Raw genomic sequence first — 12,798 nt, 5'->3', positions numbered from 1 at the left:
AGTTGTGTTTCTATATACCAGCAATGTGTATGATAGAAAAAGGAAATTAGGAAAACAATTCTATTGATGAGAACATACAAAAGAACAAAACACCTAAAACTAAATTTCACCAAATAAATGAAAAAATGTACACTGAAAACTACAGCTCATTGCTGAAATAAAGTAAAGAAGATCTAATTAAAAGGACAGACACATCTATGTTCACAGACTGAAAGACGGTATTGGTAAATGGCAATACACTATGAAAATTCCAGTGGCTTTTTGTTTTCTCAAATGGAAAAGACAATGCAATGGAATTGCAAGAATCCCCAAAAAGCACTAAGGCTGTAGCTGAGTGGCAGAGCACTTGCCTAGCATGTGTGAGGCACTGGGTTTGATCCTCAGGACCACATAAAAATAAACAAATAAAATAAAGTCATTTTGTCAATCTACAAACTACAACTACAAAAAATAAAATAAAAATTAATCCCAAGAGGCAAAAACCATATTGACAATGAAACAAGTTAAAGGACTTCCATTTCTCAATTTCAAAACTTACAAATTATAGTAATCAAAACATGGTGGTACTGGCATAAAGAGAGACACATGGACCAATGGAATGGAATTGAGAGTTCAGAAATAACCAGTTTATAGCCAATTGATTTTTTTTCCTCCAAGCAGATTTATTTAACCTAACAAAATTTTATATATAAAGTGATCTGGACATGCTGCTTCAAAACATGATCCTTATTAATATCCTGATACATTGGTTAAAAAGCAACTTAATCTAAAATAAATAGAAAAGTACCCAATGCATATTCAATGAATGGCTTAATCAGCGTAACTTAACTAGTTTTGTAAGATGATTAACATAGTAGGATTGAGTCCCTGTGACAGGCTGCTGGAAAACTGATGAGAGACATCAAGAGGCCATTCTGTGCACTGCCACAGTGATGCCATTATGTTTTTGGATCATAATGTTCCCATTATCTGATTCTAGGCAAACCACAGGAATATCAGTGAGGTCAGAGGTTAGCTTAGCTGCTTGTTGGGCAAGAACAGATATAACTCCAGCATGTTCATCTGACAGAGTCCCACTGACAGCCCAGATTAAGTCCTTGTGAATCTGTGCACAGGACTCCAACAATGGACGGATCCTCCAAGTGCTGCTCCAAAGTCGCCTCCATCCTGCTAGAAGCCCACCTCGGCGCAGGACACCGCAGTGCATCCGGTCTTCGGCCGCCAATTGATTTTTAACAAAAGTAGTCAGGAAGTCTTCACCATTCATGAAGAAAGAATAATATCTTCGACAAATGGAACTGAGACACATGGACAACCACAGGCAAAAGAATATGGTGGACCTCCATCTCATTCCGTGCTTCATAATCAAATCAAAATAGATCAACAGGATCCAACATGGCAGCGGGCGGAGAGGCAGCGTTTTCAATACCCCCCCAGTGATGGGGTCATAAAGTTGCATAGATAACACTTAGATTCTACCAACAGAGAATCTCCTAGCAAAATTCCACTGAAGAGAGACCGGCCGGGAGCTACTAGGATTTTTTGAAGCGACAGATTGCCCCAGACGAGCGAATCCCTGCCAGGAGACGCAGAGGTCCAGATCCGCCAACCACAGTCTGTGAGCCCCGGCGTGGCTGCCGGCCCGTCCGCCAGCAGCAAACGTGACTGGGTCCCGCTAGCCTCCGAGACGCAGCTTGGAAGGAAGCAGTCTTTAGTCAAGCCTTCATGAAATAGCGAGCTGGGAGCTGAAGCCAACCGGGGATGGACCAGTCCCACCCCTCCCTTCGGACACTCCGGCAAGGAGCCTGGGTCCCGCCATAGCAGAGAGGTGACGTCATCAGAGTTCGGCCGACGGAATTCCTTCCCAGAAGAATCCACTTTAGCAGGTGTGTGACTCCCTCCCCATCCAGATACAAGCAGCCAGGAAACTTCACGGACCTCTCAGGGGTCGTGTCTGTAGGGAAGCAGAGGGGATCCCCGACCCCCAACCCCCCATATCACCAGCGGTGACTCCCAAGGTCTTAGCCACCAGTTTACCACAGCACTGGGGCTTAAATGGGACATGCGGTGGGACTGCAAGTGTAACTAGATCTCTGGGGAACCGCTTCTGGTGAACAGGACCTGGTTGGCTGGCTGACAGGAGGAAGGGGGGTAAGGGCCGTAGAAGTGAAACGGCTCTGGACTGACAAGTCTGAGAGACTCCCAGGAGACGCCTTACAGGGATTGCTATGGGCAGGTAGAGAGCAGAAGCTCCACTCGGAGGGCACAGCTCCGCCTACTGGAAGAGAAGAAAATGGATCTCTAAGACTTCAATTTTTTTTTTCTTCTTCTCTCTCTGTTCCTTTCTCCCCTTTTCCTTCTCTCTTTCTTTCCCATTTCAAGTTTTATTGTTCTTTTCATTCTCCTCTAATCTACCTCTCTCTCTCTCCTTCTTTCTTTTTAAGAGCACCTTCATTCCCCTACCCCCCAACTTTCATCCCAAGCATTACGCCTTCCATTACATGTAATTGTCTAAATGCAAATAGGTGAATGTCTCGAGGCTGTCTATAGGGCTCCTAAATACCTAGCTACTACCAACACCCTGATCCAATTGCCTGTTAGTGTCCACCTTCAGTAGAGCAATCTTCTAAAGTAGCCAAGACATACTAACCCTTGTACCATCATAGCACCTAACCTAAACATATAGTTCTAAGAACAAACAACAAATCACTATATGCATACAGAACCTGGAAGCCTTTTATGAATTGAATGAATCAGCTTTAAAGTACAATAAAGCCCAACATTTCTAGACATAATCTCCCACCACAAAGGAGAGAAAACAGAGATATACAAAGCCAAAACAAATGTATAGGAGAAAGCAGTTACAAAGCCGTCAAACAGAGCTGGAAAGTAACGTGAACATCATGAAAATACAAGGTAAAAAAGGAGTACAAACAATGCAGGACAACTTAAATCTACAGGAGGACCTAGAAGCATCAGAAACATGGACAGGGAAAGAAATCAAGGCATACCTAACTCAGATGGAACGGAATATTAGAGAAGACATGAAGCAGCAAGTCCAAGCATTGAAAGTATATTTTGAAAATGAACTAAACAAACAAATTCAAAATGCAAAGAACGAGCTTTACCAGGAGATAGAGATTTAAAAATACAAACAAACAGTAATCCTAGAAATGCAAGAAACCATAAACCAGATTAAAAACTCTAACAAGAATATTACAAATAGACTAGATCAAGTAGAAGTCAGAACATCAGATAATGAAGACAAAGTTTATCACCTTGAAAAGAATATAGTCAACACAGAAAAGATGCTTAAATCTCACGAGCAATCTATCCAAGAGATATGGGATCTCATCAAAAAACCAAATTTGAGAGTCATTGGGATAGAAGCAGGCACAAAGATTCAAGCCAAAGGAATGGACAACCTATTGAATGAAATAATCCTAGAAAACTTCCCAGAGATGAAAGATGGAATGGATTGCCAAATCCTGGAAGCCTACAGGACCCCAAACATCCAAAACTGTAATAGGCCAACTCCAAGACATATAATTATGAAGATAGCCAACATACATAACAAGGAGAGAATATTAAAAGCTATGAGAGAAAGGAGGCAGATTACATTCAGGGTTAAACCAATTAGGTTAACGACTGATTTTTCATCACAGACTTTGAAAGCGAGAAGATCCTGGAACAACGTATTTCAAATGCTGAAAAATAATGGATTCCAACCAAGAATACTGTATCCAGCAAAATTAAGCTTCAGATTTGACAATGAAATTAAAATCTTTCACGATAAACAAAAGCTAAAAGAATTCACAGCCAGAAAACCAGCACTGCAAAGCATTTTGAGCAAAATACTACAAGAAGAGGAATTGAAAAATAGTGCCCAAAACTAACAGTGGGAGGTATCTCAGTAAAGGGGGAGAAAAATAACCAAAGAGGAAAAACTAGCCAAACTAAAATAAATAAATAAATAAACATGACTGGAAGTACAAACCATATTTCAATTGTAACCTTAAATGTTAATGGCTTAAATTCACCAATCAAGAGACACAGGCTAGTAACCTGGATTAAAAAAACAAATCCAACAATATGCTGCCTTCAGGAGACTCATATGAGAGGAAAAGACATACACAGGCTGAAGGTGAATGGTTGGGAAAAATCATACCACTCACATGGCCTTCGGAAGCGAGCAGGAGTGGCCATACTCATATCGAATAAAATCAACTTCAAACCTAAGTTAATCAAAAGGGATAAAGGAGGACACTATATACTGTTAAAAGGAACCATCCACCATCAAGACATAACAATTATCAATGTGTATGCACCAAACAATGGTGCTGCAACATTCATAAAACAAACTCTCCTCAAGTTTAAGAGTCAAATATACCACAACACAATAATTATGGGTGACTTCAACACACCGCTCTCGCCATTGGACAGATCCTCTAGACAAAAGCTGAACAAAGAAACTATAAAACTCAATAACGCAATCAATAACCTAGACTTAACCGACATACATAGAATATATCAACCATGATCAAGTGGATACATGTTCTTCTCAGCAGCACATGGATCCTACTCAAAGATAGACCATATATTATGCCATAGGGCGACTCTCAGTAAATATAAAAGTGTGGAGATAATACCATGCACCATATCTGATCATAATGGAATAAAACTGGAAATCAATGATAAAAGAAGGAAGGAAAAATCCTACATCACATGGAAAATGAACAATATGTTACTGAATGATCAATGGGTTACAGAAGACATAAAGGAGGAGATAAAAAAATTCTTAGAGACAAATGACAATACAGACACAACATACCAGAATCTATGGGACACAATAAAAGCAGTTTTAAGAGGGAAATTCATTTCTTGGAGTTCTTTCCTCAAAAAAACAAAACACCAACAAATAAATGAACTCACACTACACCTCAAAAACCTAGAAAAGGAAGAGCAAAACAACAGCAAATGTAGTAGAAGACAAGAAATAATTAAAATTAGAGCAGAAATCAACGAAATTGAAACAAAAAAAACCATTGAAAAAACTAAAAGTTGGTTCTTTGAAAAAATAAATAAGTTCGACAGGCCCTTAGCCATGCTAGTGAAGAGAAGAAGAGAGAGAACTCAAATTACTAACATACGGGATGAAAAAGGCAATATCACAACAGACACTACAGAAATACAGAAGATAATTAGAAAGTATTTTGAAACCCTATATTCCAATAAATAGAAGATAATGAAGATATCAATAAATTTCTTAAGTCATACGATCTACCCAGATTTAGTCGGGAAGACACACACAATTTAAACAGACCAATAACAAAAGAAGAAATAGAAGAAGCCATCAAAAGACTACCAACCAAATAAAGCCCTGGACCGGATGGGTATACAGCAGAGTTCTACAAAACCTTCAAAGAAGAATTAATACCAATACTTTTCAAGCTATTTCAAGAAATAGAAAAAGAAGGAGTTCTTCCAAATTCATTCTATGAGGCCAACATCACCCTGATCCCGAAACCAGACAAAGACACTTCAAAGAAAGAAAACTACAGACCAATATCTCTAAGAACCTAGATGCAAAAATCCTCAATAAAATCCTGGCGAATCGAATACAAAAGCATATCAAAAAAATTGTGCATCATGATCAAATAGGATTCATCCCTGGGATGCAAGGCTGGTTCAATATACGGAAATCAATAAATGTAATCCACCACATCAATAGACTTAAAGACAAGAACCATATGATCATCTCGATAGATGCAGAAAAAGCATTCAACAAAGTACAGCATCCCTTTATGTTCAAAACTCTAGAAAAACTAGGGATAACAGGAACTTACCTCAACATGGTAAAAGCTATATATGCTAAACCTCAGGCTAGCATCATCCTAAATGGAGAAAAACTGAAGGCATTCCCTCTAAAATCTGGAACAAGACAGGGATGCTCTCTATCACCACTTCTATTCAATTTAGTTCTTGAAATACTAGCCAGAGCAATTAGACAGACAAAAGAAATTAAAGGCATAAAAATAGGAAAAGAAGAACTTAAATTATCACTATTTGCGGATGACATGATAATATATTTAACAGACCCAAAAGGGTCTACAAAGAAACTGCTAGAGTTAATAAATGAATTCAGCAAAGTGGCAGGATATAAAATCAACATGCATAAATCAAAGGCATTCCTGTATATCAGCGACAAAACTTCTGAAATGGAAATGAGGAAAACCACTCCATTCACAATATCCTCAAAGAAAATAAGATACTTGGGAATCAACCTAACAAAAGAGGTGAAAGATTTATACAATGAAAACTAGAGAACCCTAAAGAGAGAGATAGAAGAAGATCTTAGAAGATGGAAAAATGTACCCTGTTCATGGATAGGCAGAACTAACATCATCAAAATGGTGATATTACCCAAAGTTCTCTACAGGTTTAATGCGATGCCAATCAAAATCCCAACGGCATTTCTTGTAGAAATAGAGAAAGCAATCATGAAATTCATATGGAAAAACAAAAGACCCAGAATAGCAAAAGCAATTCTAAGCAGGAAGTGTGAATCTGGAGGTATAGTGATACCAGAGTTCAAACTGTAATACAAAGCAATAGTAACAAAAACAGCGTGGTACTGGTACCAAAACAGACAGGTGGACCAATGGTACAGAATAGAGGACACAGAAACCAATCCACAAAAGTACAACTTTCCTATATTTGATAAAGGGGCTAAAAGCATGCAATGGAGGAAGGATAGCATCTTCAACAAATGGTGCTGGGAAAATTGGAAATCCATATGCAACAAAATGAAACTGAATCCCTTTCTCTCGCCATGCACAAAAGTTAAATCAAAATGGATCAAAGACCTAGATATCAAATCAGAGACACTGCATCTGATAGAAGGAAAAGTTGGCTCCGATCTACATACTGTGGGGTCGGGCTCCAAATTCCTTAATAGGACGCCCATAGCCCAAGAGTTAATAACAAGAATAAACAAATGGGACTTACTTAAACTAAAAAGTTTTTTCTCACCAAGAGAAACAATAAAAGAGGTAAATAGAGAACCTACATCCTGGGAACAAATTTTTACCCTTCACACTTCAGATAGAGCCCTAATATCCAGAATATACGAAGAACTCAAAAAATTAAACAATAAGATAACAAATAACCCAATCAACAAATGGGCCAAGGACCTGAACAGACACTTCACAGAGGAGGACATACTATCAATCAACAAGTACATGAAAAAATGCTCACCATCTCTAGCAGTCAGAGAAATGCAAATCAAAACCACCCTAAGATACCATCTCACTCCAGTAAGATTGGCAGCCACTATGAAGTCAAACAACAATAAGTGTTGGCGAGGATGTAGGGAAAAGGGTACACTTGTACATTGCTGGTGGGACTGCAAATTGGTGAGGCCAATTTGGAAAGCAGTATGGAGATTCCTGGGAAAGCTGGGAATGGATCCACCATTTGACCCAGCTATCGCCCTTCTCGGACTATTCCCTGAGGATCTTAAAAGAGCGTACTATAGGGATACTGCCACATCAATGATCATAGCGGCACAATTCACAATAGCTAGACTGTGGAACCAACCTAGATGCCCTTCAATAGATGAATGGATAAAAAAAATGTGGCATCTATACACAATGGAGTATTACGCAGCACTAAAAAATGACAAAATCATAGAATTTGCAGGGAAATGGATGGCATTAGAACAGATTATGCTAAGCGAAGCTAGCCAATCCTTAAAAAACAAATGCCAAATGTCTTCTTTGATATAAAGAGAGCAACTAAGAACAGAACAGGGAGGAAGAGCATGAGGAAAAGATAAACATTAAACAGAGATGAGTGGGGGGAGAGAAAGGGAGAGAGAAGGGGAAGCATATGGAAATGGTAGGAGACCCTCAGTGTTACACAAAATTACATATAAGAGGTTGTGAGGGGAAGGGGGGAAATAAGGGAGAGAATTAAACAACAGCAGATGAGGTAGAGAGGGAAGATAAGAGGGGAGGGGAGGGGGGATAGTAGGGGATAGGAAAGGCAGCAGAATACAACAGTCACTAATATGGCATTATGTAAAAATTGTGAATGTGGAACTAATGTGACTCTGCAATTTGTATTTGGGGTAAAAATGGGAGTTCATAACTCACTTGAATCAAATGTATGAAAGATGATATGTCATGAGCTTTGTAATGTTTTGAACAACCAATAAAAGAAAAATAGATCAACAGCCTATATAATAGTTAAAAACATAAAACTCTTAGAAGAAATCCTCAGGGAAATCTTCATGCCCTTCTGATTTGACAATGGATTCTTGGGTCTGACACCAAAAGAACAAACAAACCATGAAATAAATAAGTTGGACTTCACAAAAATCTTTTGTATTAAATGACAGTGTTGAGAAAAATGAAAAGACAACCAGCAGAAAGGGAGAAAATGCTTAAAAATCACATATCTTAAAATAGTTTGGTATCCATGACATATGAAGAACTCTGATAACTCAGCAATGAAACACCAAACAATGTAATTTTTTAAATGGGGATAGGGCTTGAGTTAACATCTTTCCAAAGAAGATATGCGAATGAACACTCAAAAAGGGGCACAACATTATTAGTCATGAAGGAAATGCAAATCAAAACCAAAGTGTCACACTTCACACCACTACAACAAGTATAATAACAATAGCAATTGGCAAGTACGTGGAGAAATAGGTACCCTCATATATTGTGGGTTGGAATGTAAAATGGTGCAGCTACTGTGGATAATGCTTTGATTCCTAAAGAGTTTCAACATTGGATTACCATATGACCCAGAAATTCCATTCCTAGATATGTATCCAAGAGAAAGAAAGAAAAACATATTGGGCAACAGAAATTTGTAAACAAATGTTTATCTCTGAATTAACCATAACAGTCAGAATGTAGAAACAATATAAATGCTCATCAAGAGATGAATGAATAAATTGTGGTGTAACACAATAGTCATAGGCAAGAATAAATACCAATACATGCTGTGGCTTAGATGGATCTCAGCACACTGTTCTAAGTGAAAGAAGCCAGGCCCAATAGATACATACATGATTCCAATTCTATGAAATATCCAGAATATGCAAATCCATAGAGACTGATAGAGTACTGGTTGCCAGGGGCGGTGTGGGGGATGGTAGAGTAAAGGGGAAAGTGGAGTGACTGACAGGCTACAGAGTGTCCTGGGCTGATGAGAAACTTGGAATTACAGAGAGGTTGTGGTTTGCACATTTTGAAGCCATGAAATGTCACCGAAATTATACATATTTTTCTTTGTTTGTTTGCTCTAATTAGTTATACATGACAAAGAATGCACTTTAACACATCATACATAAATGTAAGATAACTTCTCATTCTTTTGATTGTACATGATGTAAAATCTCACTGGTCAGGTAGACCTATATGTACATAGGGTAATAATGTCTGGTTCATTCTACTATCCTTCCTAGTGCCATACCTACCCCCTCCCTTTAGTCCACTCTGCCTTATAGGAAATAACTCTGTTCTTCCCTAGGTTCCCCTGACACACTTATTGTGAATTATCATCTACATATCAGAGAAAACACTCTGGTTTTGGTCTTTTAGGTTTGGCTTATTTCACTTAGCACAATATTCTCCAGCTCTATCCATTTACCAGCAAATGCCATCATTTCATTCTTCTTGAAGGTCGAGTAATATTCTACTGGATATATACACCACATTTTCTTTATCCATTCACCTGTTGAAGGACATCAAGTTGGTTTCATAGTTTATTTTTTTTTTAATTTTTTTTATTGGTTGTTCAAAACATTATAAAGCTCTTGACATATCATATTTCATACATTAGATTCAAGTTGGTTATGAACTCCCAATTTTACCCCAAATACAGATTGCAGAATCACATCGGTTACACATCCACATTTTTACATAATGCCCTATTAGTAACTGTTGTATTCTGCTACCTTTCCTATCCTCTACCATCCCCCCTCCCTCCCCTCCCATCTTCTCTCTCTACCCCATCCACTGTAATTCATATCTCTCCTTGTTTATTTTCCCATTCCCCTCACAACCTCTTATATGTAATTTTGTATAACAATGAGGGTCTCCCTCCATTACCATGCAATTTCCCTTTTCTCTCCCTTTCCATCCCACCTCATGTATCTGTTTAATGTTAATCTTTTCTTCCTGCTCTTCCTCCCTGCTCTGTTCTTAGTTGCTCTCATTATATCAAAGAAGACATTTGGTATTTGTTTTTTAGGGATTGGCTAGCTTCACTAAGCATAATCTGCTCTAGTGCCATCCATTTCCCTGCAAATTCTATGATTTTGTCATTTTTTAGTGCTGCGTAATACTCCATGGTGTATAAATGCCACATTTTTTTTATCCATTCATCTATTGAAGGGCATCTGGGTTGGTTCCACAGTCTAGCAATTGTGAATTGTGCTGCTATGAACATTGATGTAGCAGTATCCCTGTAGTACGCTCTTTTAAGGTCTTCAGGGAAAAGTCCAAGAAGGGCAATAGCTGGGTCAAATGGTGGTTCCATTCCCAGCTTTCCCAGGAGTCTCCATACTATTTTCCAGATTGGCCGCACCAGTTTGCAGTCCCACCAGCAATGTACAAGAGTACCCTTTTCCCCACATCCTCTCCAGCACTTGTTGTTGTTTGACTTCATAATGGCTGCCAATCTTACTGGAGTGAGATGGTATCTTAGGGTGGTTTTGATTTGCATTTCTCTGACTGCTAGAGATGGTGAGCATTTTTTCATGTACTTGTTGATTGATTGTATGTCCTCCTCTGAGAAGTGTCTGTTCAGGTCTTTGGCCCATTTGTTGATTGGGTTATTTGTTTTCTTATTGTTTAATTTTTTGAGTTCTTTGTATACTCTGGATATTAGGGCTCTATCTGAAGTGTGAGGAGTAAAAATTTGTTCCCATGATGTAGGCTCCCTATTTACCTCTTTTATTGTTTCTCTTGCTGAGAGAAAACTTTTCAGTTTAAGTAAGTCCCATTTGTTGATTTTTGTTATCAACTTTTGTGCTATGGGTGTCCTATTAAGGAATTTGGAGCCCGACCCTACAATATGTAGATCGGAGTCAACTTTTTCTTCTATCAGACGCAGAGTCTCTGATTTGATATCTAGCTCTTTGATCCACTTTGAGTTAACTTTTGTGCATGGCAAGAGGATGGGATTCAGTTTCATTTTGTTGCATATGGATTTCCAGTTTTCCCAGCACCATTTGATGAAGATGCTATCCTCCCTCCATTGCATGCTTTTAGCTCCTTTATCAAATATAAGATAGTTGTAGCTTTGTGGATTAGTCTCTGTGTCCTCTATTCTGTACCATTGGTCCACCCTCCTGTTTTGGTACCAGTACCATGCTGTTTTTGTTACTATTGCTCTGTAATATAGTTTTAAGTCTGGTATCGCTATACCGCCTGATTCACACTTCCTGCTTAGAATTGCTTTTGCTATTCTGGGTCTTTTATTTTTCCATATGAATTTCATGATTGCTTTATCCATTTCTACAAGAAATGCCGTTGGGATTTTGATTGGCATTGCATTAAACCTATAGAGAACTTTTGGTAATATTGCCATTTTGATGATGTTAGTTCTGCCTATCCATGAACAGGGTATATTTTTCCATCTTCTAAGATCTTCTTCTACTTCTCTTTTTAGGGTTTTGTAGTTTTCATTATATAAATCTTTCACCTCTTTTGTTAGGTTGATTCCCAAGTATTTTATTTTTTTTGAGGATATTGTGAATGGAGTGTTTTTCCTCATTTCCGTTTCAGAAGTTTTGTCGCTGATATACAGAAATGCCTTTGATTTATGCGTGTTGATTTTATATCCTGCCACTTTGCTGAATTCATTTATTAGTTCTAGTAGTTTTTTTGTAGACCCTTTTGGGTCTTCTAGGTATAGAATCATGTCATCTGCAAATAGTGATAATTTAAGTTCTTCCTTTCCTATTTTTATGCCTTTAATTTCTTTCGTCTGTCTAATTGCTCTGGCCAGTGTTTCGAGAACTATATTGAATAGAAGTGGTGATAGAGGGCATCCCTGTCTTGTTCCAGATTTTAGGGGGAATGCCTTCAATTTTTCTCCATTGAGAATGATGCTAGCCTGAGGGTTAGCATAGATAGCTTTTACAATGTCGAGGTAAGTTCCTGTTATCCCTAGTTTTTCTAATGTTTTGAACATAAAGGGATGCTGTACTTTGTCGAATGCTTTTTCTGCGTCTATTGAGATGATCATATGGTTCTTATTTTTAAGTCTATTGATGTGGTGAATAACATTTATTGATTTCCGTATATTGAACCATCCTTGCATCCCAGGGATGAATCCTACTTGATCATGGTGCACAATTTTTTTGATGTGCCTTGTATCCGATTCGCCAGAATTTTATTGAGGATTTTTGCATCTAGGTTCATTAGAGATATTGGTCTGTAGTTTTCTTTCTTTGAGGTGTCTTTGTCTGGTTTCGGAATCAGGGTGATGTTGGCCTCATAGAATGAATTTGGCAGAGCTCCTTCTTTTTCTATTTCCTGAAATAACTTGAAAAGTATTGGTATTAATTCTTCCTTAAAGGTTTTGTAAAACTCCGCTGTATACCCATCCGGTCCTGGGCTTTTCTTGGTTGGAAGTCTTTTGATTGCTTCTTCTATTTCATCTATTGTTATTGGTCTGTTTAAGTTGTGAGTATCCTCCTGACTCAGTCTGGGCAAATCATATGACTTAAGGAATTTATCAATGTCTTCACTATCTTCTATTTTATTGGAATAT

At 38.2% G+C, this 12,798-nt stretch overlaps 1 pseudogene; it reads right to left on the bottom strand.

Annotated features, from left to right (window-relative positions):
• Positions 1 to 647: 647 nt before the first annotated feature.
• On the bottom strand, positions 648 to 1,166 carry LOC124107357 (ragulator complex protein LAMTOR5-like; annotated as a pseudogene).
• Positions 1,167 to 12,798: the final 11,632 nt, after the last annotated feature.

This window comes from Marmota monax, unplaced genomic scaffold (genome assembly GCF_021218885.2).
Source record: "Marmota monax isolate L192 unplaced genomic scaffold, Marmota_monax_Labrador192_F-V1.1 WCK01_AAM20220418_F8-fsc00079, whole genome shotgun sequence".
In the NCBI taxonomy this organism is placed as follows: Eukaryota; Metazoa; Chordata; class Mammalia; order Rodentia; family Sciuridae; genus Marmota; species Marmota monax.
Note: the sequence above shows the minus strand (reverse complement) of the source record. Positions and strands in the feature narration are given on the sequence as shown.